This window comes from Girardinichthys multiradiatus, chromosome 8 (genome assembly GCF_021462225.1).
Source record: "Girardinichthys multiradiatus isolate DD_20200921_A chromosome 8, DD_fGirMul_XY1, whole genome shotgun sequence".
Taxonomy (NCBI): Eukaryota; Metazoa; Chordata; class Actinopteri; order Cyprinodontiformes; family Goodeidae; genus Girardinichthys; species Girardinichthys multiradiatus.
In genome coordinates, this window is record NC_061801.1 from 11,834,616 (window position 1) to 11,847,505 (window position 12,890).

The window sequence follows — 12,890 nt, forward strand, 5'->3', positions numbered from 1 at the left end:
GAAACCCAATGTGGCCTTACATCTCAGGTCAGAAAGATTTATGATTTTTTTTAATTCTGTTGTTTGTAATCTGTCTTTTGTACTTGCAGTTATTATGAAGTGAGTTGTTGACCTGAAGCCCTTGTAAAAAAACAAGTCTCGAACACAATTGGACTTTACCAGATTAAACAGAGATCAAATAAAATAAACAAAACACAAAAACATAACAGTATTGTCTTGATTTTTTGGGAAAGCATCAGCCATGCCAGCTGATCTTAGAGAAAGAAAAATCTATTGAACGACCTAAAAAGACAGGATCATATCTCCTCTGTCCTCAATGAGCACAATAGAGCTGCACAACAGAAGGCAGGGAGGGACTGAACGAAGCAGCAACAGAAAGGGAGGGAATGACAGGAAGGAAGAACATTTTTTGACTTATTCACAGAGAGCTCACGATCGGTTTCAAACACATTGGACTGCACTGACACTCATTAGTTTCTGCCCAGCTTCCTCTAGGGTGCCTTTATCCTCATCACATCTATTTGGGATACTGATTCCTGACAAAGAAAAGTTCCTTCCATCACACACAGAGAATGAAGAGGGAGGAGCACCCATTTCAAACCAAATGTGGTTGACAGTGGGGGGTTGTTTAGTGTTAAGACTGTATTTCTTTCTACTCTATTCCCTTTGATTTAGCACCACTGTAATCCATGAAACTGAAAGCAGCTGGGAGAAGGAAACCACCTGAAAGAAGAACAGACGCTATGCAAACAAGGAAGAAATTTACATAGTGTATAAGAAGTGTCCCTTAACACAGAAATGCTCAATTTATATAAAAGCTTTCCATGCACTATTAGCCAATATTTATTTTCCTATTTCACTTTCAGAGGCAACAAATAGTCAACTTAAATGTGCTGTGTAGAGAGATGAAGTGTCTTCAGTCAGAGGCTTCTTCAGATCTGCTGTAAGACGGAGCGCTACAGGAGATCCTTCCTGCCCACAGTCATCAGCATCTACAACGACTCTTTGAAGAAACCTTCATAATGATCTACAACGACATTTAATTTCCCTTTGGGATTAATAAAGTATTTTTGAATTGAATTTGAACCAAGGTGACTGGAACCAACTGATTTTCAGCTGGAACAGACCTGACAGATGACTGGCCGTTCAGAAATCCGTCCCATACTTGGTGCTGTAACGACACCGTTACTGAACAAAACTCCCAGTTAGCCATTTTTAATAAAGTGCTTCAAACTAAACCAGAGGAAAGATAAGAGACATATGAGGCAATTTAAAAAGGAAACTATTTTCTATGACATGTCAAGGCATGTCTGTGGTTCATTCAGGCTGTGACAGATTGTTTTTTACAGGGTTCTCGCCAGCGCACTTTAGCATAGCTGGCTGCTACCCTGAAAACTGTCACCACTACGTTGAAATTTAGACTGATACACTGATTTTTAATGAGCGACTGACATTTGGGCTCCCTATGTGTGGTTTTTATGTCGGCTATAGTGCACGCGCTGAGTCTGTTCCTGCTTCCTTTCACCTTGTGTGACCGCTAACGTTAAAGCGTTCTAAAATCATATCATCTTCAAAGGGTGGGTATAAACGGCGTCATATCATGACAGGCAAGCAGAAGAAAATCGTTTCTCTCCCCCACAGCCACGTTAGACAAAATCTTCAATCGCCTAAATTGTTAATGGCCAATCAAAGCAGGAAAGCTGGAAAACATATATACTGAATACTGTTTTTATATTTTGCTATGTTATAAATCCTAAAAAATCCTAAAGAAAAAAACAAAAAACAAAAAAAACAGAATCTGGTAAAATAAATATTTGTCCACAAAAGCTTTATAAAAGTCGGAAGCTTGAATTGACATTGAATAATGATAATGTGGTTAAACATAAAGCTTCATGATCTAACTGTTTCAATGGTTTATGCAAACGTTTAGAAGTAACAAATAACCTTAACTTGACGTCATGAGAAAAACCCCACAAAGGCTAGAAAAAACAACACATTAGCACAATATCCATCTGTGCACCCAGTCCAAAGAGCAGAACCAACCAAAGACAACAATATTCAATGATGTAAAACAGTGTTAATGTTCATCTAAACTAGCAGTAAGTATAAGCTAACATTTAAATCTGCCATGTGTGAAGACCAAGGATATCCCAATCAGGATTGTTTTTACAGATGCTGATCTGAGTTAAAGACAGAGATACTGAGTTCCTTCTGACTCAGTTCATCTAAAACAACGGATATGTTTCGGCGGACAGTTCTGTAAAGCACAAATGAGTACAGTATATTCCATTGTCCGATTACTTGAAATCTAACTAGACTAAAATTATATCCTTCAAGTGCAGAAAATAGATGGGTGGGTTTTTAACAGGCTTACAATACCAGTAAGAATTATGTACAAGTCTTAATCACAATTAGAAAAATGTCTGAAGGAAATTGCTTATGATACAGCTGCACAACGCATGAGATTTCAAAACAGGCACCATACAGGAAACAAGATAAATGACAGAAGTAAAAACATGCACAAAACAAAATCCCATGAGGGACAGTTTTGCTGTATAAATGCGCAATAACATAAAGGAAAGAATGAGCAGTACCATAAAGACAGGTATTGACAAGTAAGTAGTGCGTTTGTTTTATAAACAAGATACAGAGACTAATGTTTACACTATTGACAATAATGTTTTACTTAGATTTGCAGTAACTCTGGGAAAACCGTCTGTCCATGCTTGATGAGACAAAGTACAAAACCTAGCCTGTGTTATCCTAAAGATTACAAATGTGTTTAATGTTCAACAGCAAATAGTTTGAATTGCATTTTTGTATAAGCAATATGTTGAACGATCATTCTGGAGATTCATTAAGCCTCCCAATTTAAAGAAAAACACTGCGAATGGCATGTTGGGAGACATCTGACCCCACTCACACAGCAATCTAAGTATTAAAAATATCAAATGTAATATTGCATAGTGCAATATTTAATAAAAAACAAAAAACAAAACCATTACTCCTAATCATATTAAAGCAGCCTGTAAAAAGCACAAAGCATGTGTGTGCAGGTGGCGTCTTCAGTGGTTATTACGACAGATCTCTTCTTGGTAGGTTAATTTCAAAGAACCTATTTTTTCCCCATGTGGTAAACATAACCCTTTCAAAATCCTTCCATTACACAAGTGAGAATGCAAGTTCCTACAAAAAAATGTCATTTCATTCCACTGATAGGTCTAGACCATATTTCCCCTCACATGTTAACATGGTCAGTTTGAAATCTCTCTATTGGTTTGTTTTTTTAACCCTTAAATACCAAACATGACAGAACCACAGTTCAGTTTACCAACAGAGCTGTTGATGAGACTCAATGAGCTGCAGACAGATGCTCTGATAAGTGGGTCACAGCCACACAGTAATCATTTGGGGGAAGCTGAATGCACAGATGTTTCAACCCACTCCACCAGCATATCAAATCTATGGAAATCTCCATATTTACACTGACTAGGAGCCAAATCGCATTCTCACAAAGCATGTTATGGACCAAACATCTATCATAATCTATATATATATCTATATCTATAGCATCCATAGATATATATATATATCTATATCTATATATCTATATCTATATCTATATATCTATATCTATATATCTAGGGTATATCTATATCTATATATCTATAGATCTATATAGATATAGATCTATAGATCTATATAGATATAGATCTATAGATCTATATAGATATAGATCTATAGATCTATATAGATATATATATATATCTATATCTATATATCTATATCTATATCTATATATCTATATCTATATCTATATATCTATATCTATATATCTAGGGTATATCTATATCTATATATCTATAGATCTATATAGATATAGATCTATAGATCTATATAGATATAGATCTATAGATCTATATAGATATAGATCTATATCTATATATATAGATCTATATCTATATATATAGATCTATATCTATCTATATCTATGGTATATCTATATCTATATATCTATATAGATATAGATCTATATATATAGATCTATATAGATATAGATATATCTATATCTATAGATATATCTATATCTATAGATATATCTATATCTATAGATATATCTATATCTATAGATATATCTATATCTATATATAGATATATCTATATCTATATCTATATATAGATATATATATATCTATATCTATATAGATCTATAGATATAGATCTATATATATCTATAGATATAGATCTATATACACACACAGGGGTTGGACAATGAAACTGAAACACCTGGTTTTAGACCACAATAATTTATTAGTATGGTGCAGGGCCTCCTTTTGCGGCCAATACAGCGTCAGTTCATCCTGGGAATGACATATACAAGTCCTGCACAGTGGTCAGAGGGATTTTAAGCCATTCTTCTTGCAGGATAGGGACCAGGTCACTACGTGATACTGGTGGAGGAAAACGTTTCCTGACTCGCTCCTCCAAAACACCCCAAAGTGGCTCAATAATATTTAGATCTGGTGACTGTGCAGGCCATGGGAGATGTTCAACTTCACTTTCATGTTCATCAAACCAATCTTTCACCAGTCTTGCTGTGTGTATTGGTGCATTGTCATCCTGATACACGGCACCGCCTTCAGGATACAATGTTTGAACCACTGGATGCACATGGTCCTCAAGAATGGTTCGGTAGTCCTTGGCAGTGATGCGCCCATCTAGCACAAGTATTGGGCCAAGGGAATGCCATGATATGGCAGCCCAAACCATCACTGATCCACCCCCATGCTTCACTCTGAGCATGCAACAGTCTGGGTGGTACGCTTCTTTGGGGCTTCTCCACACCGTAACTCTCCCGGATGTGGGGAAAACAGTAAAGGTGGACTCATCAGAGAACAATACATGTTTCACATTGTCCACAGCCAAAGATTTGCGCTCCTTGCACCATTGAAACCGACGTTTGGCATTGGCATGAGTGACCAAAGGTTTGGCTATAGCAGCCTGGCCATGTATATTGACCCTGTGGAGCTCCTGACGGACAGTTCTGGTGGAAACAGGAGAGTTCAGGTGCACATTTAATTCTGCCGTGATTTGGGCAGCCGTGGTTTTATGTTTTTTGGATACAATCCGGGTTAGCACCCGTACATCCCTTTCAGACAGCTTCCTCTTGCGTCCACAGTTAATCCTGTTGGATGTGGTTCGTCCTTCTTGGTGGTTTGCTGACATTACCCTGGATACCGTGGCTCTTGATACATCACAAAGACTTGCTGTCTTGGTCACAGATGCGCCAGCAAGACGTGCACCAACAATTTGTCCTCTTTTGAACTCTGGTATGTCACCTATAATGTTGTGTGCATTTCAATATTTTGAGCAAAACTGTGCTCTTACCCTGCTAATTGAACCTTCACACTCTGCTCTTAGTGGTGCAATGTGCAATCAATGAAGACTGGCTACCAGGCTGGTCCAATTTAGCCATGAAACCTCCCACACCAAAATGACAGGTGTTTCAGTTTCATTGTCCAACCCCTGTATATAACCAGTTTTAACACCTAACCGAAATGTAATTGTTTTCTGCGCCATAATTCATAACATAAATCCTAAATCCTTCATGCATCAAATCAGTTGAGGCACTCTGATGTTTATGTGGCCTAATCAGACAACAGGATTATAAACATTTAACACTTTATGTTTTCATAAGAAGAGCATTGACATTTTTAATAAAAAAAAACAGTATTGGAAAATACTATGAGCCATAATTTAGGACAGATTGGAAATTAGCTTCAATTTTAAATGGTTGCATAAAATACTGAAAATAATGCATTTAAAAGTTACTAAATATTCTGTTCAAGTGAAAAACCAGACTGCCCAGCAATGTTTTCAGCTCATTCTCCTCGCTGTTGTAGTAAAATGTGAGAAACGCACATCTGGAAGGAGTACTATACATCTTCTGCTTTAAAATAATAACTGAAAAATGTTTTGGTTTATCAGAGTACATACAAGACAACATATCAATAAATTTCAGACCTTCAACATTAACATCTTTCGATTTTATTTGCAATAGAAGAGCCGACTCAGAGGGTTTAGTCCCACAGAGCAATGTTCACTCCATCATCCGAAACACAATTGTAAGCCTACCAAAACATAGTCGGCCACTTAAACCTACATGCCAGGGTAGGAGAACATTAATCAGAGAAGCTGCCGTAAGGCTCATAATAACTCTGGAGGAGCTGCAGAGATCCACAGCTCAAGTAGGAGAAAATGTGGATGGAGCAGCCATTAGTTGTATTAGTTCTGCAGAAATCTGGCGTTTATTGAAGAAGCAGTTAACAATGTCAGATGAAATGTGTTACAAGTCATGCTAAACATTTTGGCCTACATGCTAAATGCTCTGGATGGAGGAAAGGTTAATGCTGCCCATCCCTATGGATCCACCATCCCCAAAGAGACACAGGGGTGGCAGTATCATGCTTTATGGTTGCTTTTCTTCAACAAGGACAAGAAACTGCTGAGAATACTTGAAATACAAAGATAAATGTAGGGCAATCCTGAAAGAACCAGTTAGATGGCTTGAGACAGGCAGACAATGACTCTGAATATACAAACAGACCTACAATTAATGGTTTAGCATCCACACTTATACACAATTGATAATCTATAGCAAAATGTAAATATTCACAAAAATTTTTAAACCCATGTATCCTTTTTCCTCTACTTCTCAATTATGTATTAATTTATGGTGGTCTATCACATACAAGCTAAAGTTTGTGGTTGACAGTGTGAAAACGTTCAAGGGTTTTGAGTCCTTTTGCACAGCACTGTAGTTGTCAAATAAATGTATGTTCCTTCCTTTATAACAGGTGACTACAGCTGGAAGCCTTATGCCAACTTATGCCAATTTTACATCAAACACAGCACAGCATGAAAGTATTTTCATTCAACTCGGGTCCGGTTTTGTTAAGCGTCAGCCACAACATTTATTCACTTGCCAGTGATCAACAAATACACATGTGCATCAAGTACATGTGCTCTTTGGAATAGCTTATTTCTCATTTCTGTTCAGACTGAGAAAAAGGAAGCCTATGAAATTGGTTTGCCAGAGAAGAAATGAGCACTCTAGTAGTTTCCCCAGAGGCTGGTATCTTTAGGAAGTAAAAGAGCTCCACTCTTTGGGATAAAATATCCCTGGGCAAACATCTAGTCACTGCGATGGGGGAAAAAAAGCACAAAACACAATGTTATTTGTTCAAAAGCAACATTGAACATCGACAGAAAGTCCAAAAATCCAACCCATGCTCTGATATCCCACTGCTGTTTTTTTAGCAGGAACTACGGCACTAAGGTAGTAAAGATGCAATTCAGTAGGCTTTTAAAACAATATAACCGCCAAGTAGAAGCAGAGAAGATTTAGAAAGACCTGAACAGAGTAGTTTGACCTCTCTAAAACTAAAATACTCAATCATAGCTGACTTTATTAGTCCAGGCTTTAACATCTCCATCTTTAAAGAATAGCACAGTCATCTGACAAGAATTAGCAATGAGGGAAACCATCAATTAAACACAAAACATTAAGTGTAGTTTGGTGCCTTTGTCAGATGTTTGTCTCCTTTGAGTTAAAACATAAAAAGGGGAAAGCGTAACAAAACTACTGTGAGAACAGAGGCTAGCAGAGAGTATTTTTCTTTTACTGTCCATCTTATCTTTGGTTTTAGAAAACGTGCAGTAAATAATCAGGGGATCTAAAAGCTTAATACATTTAAAAATGCCGTGCAAGTGTATGTTCGCTTCACAGTATGAGCATCTTTTTTATCAGGAGTGGAAATGTGAGAAGAGTGTGTGTGAAGTTCGGGAACGATTTTCCAGAGCTTGGTGAAAGCGACAGATTACTGCCACTTGGAAATATCTGCTTTAGGATGTGCAGTTACAGAGCTGAAAATAAGAAAGATGCACCTGCATGTTATGAAATACTGTTCTTAACAAAATCCATCAGTGCCGCAATGTTTGACAATCCTGCCGCTGATACTTTGTATACCACCATTTTGCCGATTGGACAGCAATTAGTCCAACATTTCAAAACGTTCGAGCTTACCGAGGGATCTTTGCACAACATTTCTAGATTGCCCAGAGACTTGGGTCCTCTCGCTTTTTTTACAGCTCAGCACACAGCCTTTAAATGGCCATGAGATAGTCAACTTTGAGTGAAAACCATTTATGTGTTGATTTAGTCATTTGTTTTGAAACATATTCCTGAAAGACCAAATCATGGCCCTTTTTCAGTCTACTGGCAGAGTCCACCTGATTTTTTTATGTAAAATATTTTTTAGGACTGAAACAATTAATTAGATTATTGAAATAATTGTCAACTAATTTAGTAATCGAATAGTCGTTAACTGGAGTAAACAGACTCTATAACATGCCATTTGCTGAAAGAACAAAGCACTCAGAGTAGTAATTCAGCCAAAATAGTCCAAAAATATATATACATTTTGCATTTAGGATGAAAACCTGTCTGTAAACATGCTCTATCTAGAACTCCTCAAGTGGCATTGTTTTAGCTTCACCTGGTTCAAATTCTGTAAAAAAAAAAAAAAACAAATCTCCTAAGCACATTTTGCTATTAGATTTAATAATAGATTCATCAACAAAATAGTGGACTGATTAATCGATTAGCAAAATAATTGTTAGTTGCACCCCTATTTTTTATTATTATTATTATTTTTGCTTACTTCAAAGAGTTCATGATGCCGTTCATTGGAAGAAAAACAGGCCAACACAGCATCATGGATCCTCCACCATACTTTGGACTTGAGGGGCTTTTCCATGTACTTTGTGACACAAAACCCACATGGAGTGAAAAAAGCTAAAGCTTAAGACTCCTATGACCAAACCAGAGGTTAACGTTCCTGTAGAGCTTAGCATGGTTACATTTGTGTGACGGTAGGCTAGAAAACGTTTTTTCAAGCATTTTTTTTTTCCAAACAACTAGTTGTCATGTAAATGGTGTATCATGGTTGTTATGGAGACTTAATGACCCCAAGCAGCCTGCTTAGCTACAGATCTTTTTTTGTTTTGTTTTAAATTTTCCTGCACACTTTGTGTGGTGTTTGAATAAAAGATTAAATGTAGACGGTATGTCCGTTTAGTGGGAAGTGGCTAAGAAAAAAAGGCTTTTATGTCAAATATGCATCATAATTATGTCTCAGGGAAAACACACGGTTATGAAATATGTTATGTTAAAACTAATTAAAAGTTCCTAAAAACAACAAAAAAAAGTAAAGTTTAAAAAAGCTTCAGCACCCCCTCGAATAAATATTTTTAAATTAAAAAGTCACATTTTTCTAAGATCTTTGAGTACAACACATTTTTACCAGAAGTGGGAATAAATTTGGTTACCACCATAGACTTAATCTGATTTCTATCAGTTCTTAGATTATAAGCAGAGGAAATGACAAGAGGCAGCTGATAGCTCTGTTTACATTAGAGCTAGAAAGGCCTCTGAAGCCTCATCAGATATAGAATCTGTTTACAAGACAACAACACAGCCATCAAATTAGGAGCATGAGTCTGAAGGCAACAATCCCCTGATTTGAACGCAGAAAGTGTTGGTATCCTGTCACACAACAACGCTCTCCCTTTAACAACAACCTCTTTTGTCTGAGCACAGTCAGGTCTCATGTGTTTTGATAAATGAAATCATCGTCACAGACAGAAACTTGGGTGATTCAGAACAAATTCCGTTTCATAATAATTCAGAGGTCAATCGCTTTCACTTGACAGGGCAAACAACAATATTGTTCAAAATGGTCTGAAAGTTCCCACATGTTTTCCCTGCATGTTTTTTGCTTTTTCTTTTATTAAGTTAGACAATCTTAGCCACTATCGTAGCTCTGAAACACCAATACAGCAGTAATGTTGGTATATAGAGAGAGGATAAAAATGCCTATAAACTGATTGTACAGCACACTAATCCAAATCTGTGGAAACAATGAGGACAAAGCTGCTGCTACAACTATTAGTTTAATGACTGTTGGAGGGGATGACATTTAACAAAGTGACAGCTTTTAATATACAAAAGGTACAAAAGGTATGATGTGTTGAGAATACAAAGCAAGATGGCAAAGGAGCTTATGAAACATGCGACACTCCATGAAATACACGTCATTATATAAAAAAAATGTTCATTACTACATTATATTACTAAATGCATGCATTTTGCATTATTTGAACATGAGGATAATTAATATTTCAATGAAAATAAAATTGCCCCTTTAGATGTATTGTTTGTTTTACTGCACAACTCTATTGAAAATGTAACAAACATTACATCAGCTTTCATTTTTAATTCACAACGGACCAAATTTGAGTAACAACTGCTCAAACTATTAACTGAATCTTGGCACTTTTGTCCACCAAACCAGGTAAAGTTAATAAATAAGACTAGCTAACAGCAAGCAGTAATGTTATCATGTGGCTCCACACACTAAACCTGTTACTTAATATTTCAAAAAGCTATTCTTGTTCACTGTAGAGAATGGTGGAGGACCTGTGATGCTGTGGGCCTGTTTCTCTTTCTAAAGCACTGTTAAGGTGCTGGGTATCACAAACTCAATAAAACATCGGATTTTACATGATGATATGGTGGACTCTACCACAGGACTGAAAATGGGTCATCAATGTGTTTTAATAAGTCAAAACACAAAAATGGTTCACAAGGCACAAAATCAACCTGATGGTGAAGAGAGCACTGGAGGACACAAGATTTTTCCCAAAAGATTGTGCAAAAAAGTATGGTCAAAGACTCGTTGCCTTGTATGTTCCAGCTCTGTGAAATGTTACACAAGATATTTCAATTTGGCAAGTATTGACAGCAGCAATACTAATGATTGGGGTGAATCAATGTACTTGCTACTACAATAACAGATGAATTTATTTTACAGATCTTTATCAGGGGTTCCAATAAATGTGGCTGCCCCTGTAGATGGTTATCAGTTCTTGGATTATTGGCAGAAACAATAGCGAGAACCAGCCGATAGCTCTGTTTACATTAGATCTGGAAAGGCCTCTGAAGCCTTAACAGATATAATATCGGTTAAAAAGATGACAACACGGTCACCTGAACTCAAATTATGCGTCTGAGTTCAGATAAATCGACTGCTTTAAGATACAAACAGTATCACAATAATTACACGTTTAATAAATTGCATTTTGTTTCTATTTTATTGATGAATACCATTACCTATAATGTATCTCGTCTTTACTGAGCAGTGGAACTTTCGGACCTCTAAGGAGCAACTGCCGATATTAAGTTGTAGCGACAATTAATAATACAGACCCAAACCTACGGTTGTTTTAGATAAAAAAATGTGCCCAAGTTCATTGTCAAAACTTTTTACAACCAATATCGATATTTTTAAAAACAGTTTAAGGTTAAATGAGGTTGAATTCATACAGAAGACTGAAGTCGGACTGTATCAGAATGGGACCACAGAACGCTACGATGAAGCTAGCAGTAATGTTAGCACGGGGCCCCATAACTTGCGCAAACAAAGACACTTACCTGAATTCACGTCGAGTCTTTCCGTCATTTATTGGTGTCCAGGTTGTGGGAAAAGCTGCTATTGTCCGACAAATGTTTTCAAGAATTCAGCAATGGCTAGCTTGGCAGGTTTCAGGTACGGTTCGCCTCGGGTTAGCAGCTAGCTAGTGCTGCCCACTTAAAAAGCAACTTGAAGCTGGCCCACTGCGCACATTTCTTCCTTAACCAGCCGCCCTCAAGTTCTTCAGCTGTTTTCGCTCTTTTAAGTGTTTACCCTCTCAATGAGTCTCTGTCAGACCAGTTAAAGGCGAACCACAGCGACACGACCCGCAACTGGTGCGAATAAATGACACTAAACATAAAAAAAAAAATCCAAAATGTCCACGACAATCAGTAAGGAAATACAAAAGGTAAAAAACGCGTACGACCTCCGGCTGAGCGAGACAATTTCCTCAAAGCGTGCCGCGCCCAGATGTTTTCGGTCATAATTTCCTTGTGTTTAATCACTGGCCGTAGTCGCGGCTGTTCAGCAGTCGCTCGGAGCTACATGGAGGCTGATAGAGCCCAGATGAGGAGGTGAGTTTCTTCTCCGCGACCTTTACATGTAGGAGACGGCTGTCCGCCAGAAGTCGATTTTCCAGCTTCACGCCGAGCCGCTTAGATGATGCTTTCACTCTCTCACCTAGGCTGTGTTTGTAATTATCCCCGTCTATCGGCTCTAATTTATCCCTTCTTTCTCAATACGTACCCACGCAGACTAAACACAGTAGATGTGCATACCATGCTGTAAACGACGTGTTTTAAATCATATTTCCCAAAAGGTGTTTGCACCAATGTGTTACACTTTAAACATCGGTAGTGTTTTGGCGCCCCCTGCTGTTAATCTTAAATGTTATTTAGGCTCTGATAAACAACTTGTGCAACTTTTGCACTCAACCCAGGAGAATAAATTTGTATAATAAACATTATTACACCTACATCATCTGTAAGCCGTTCACATTAAAATGACAAGAAATAAAAGCTTGAAATTATTCACTATGTAATAAATCTAAATATGAGGTTCACTTTCTGAAATGAGTGACAAAATAATTGAAACTTTTCACGATATTCTAATTTTTGGAGCTGTACTTGTATGTATGTATGAATTTTCTTTTCTTTTCTGCACATTATAGCTAAACAGTTACATTCTTATCATATTTAGTCTGACATCAGCATCTCCACCTCTGAAAGACACCAAATCTCTGGACTGCTCCTTCCTAAATTCTGCTCTGTCACCAAATCTAATGATCCTCTCAATCTTCAACAACTTGTCCCGTTTTTTGTAACCATTATTTAAATCAGTTTCCTTGCACTGAAG

The 12,890-nt window shown here is 37.2% G+C and overlaps 2 protein-coding genes across 7 annotated transcripts in view; one reads left to right on the forward strand and one right to left on the reverse strand.

Annotated features, from left to right (window-relative positions):
- erbin (erbb2 interacting protein) overlaps window positions 1–11,989 on the reverse strand; it is a 70,868-nt gene extending 58,879 nt beyond the window's left edge. For 2 of the 6 annotated variants that reach the window (XM_047372300.1, XM_047372299.1), the window contains exon 1: window positions 11,555–11,690. The gene's annotated coding sequence lies outside the window, so the exon portion shown is untranslated. Of the gene's footprint in view, window positions 1–8,723; window positions 8,942–11,554 lie in introns of those variants that run through there. The other 4 variants (XM_047372297.1, XM_047372295.1, XM_047372298.1 and 1 more) reach the window with 4 other exon arrangements.
- Window positions 11,985–12,890, forward strand: part of sgtb (small glutamine rich tetratricopeptide repeat co-chaperone beta) — a 29,279-nt gene continuing 28,373 nt past the window's right edge. The window contains exon 1 of the mRNA XM_047372311.1: window positions 11,985–12,109. The gene's annotated coding sequence lies outside the window, so the exon portion shown is untranslated. The remainder of the gene's footprint in view (window positions 12,110–12,890) is intronic.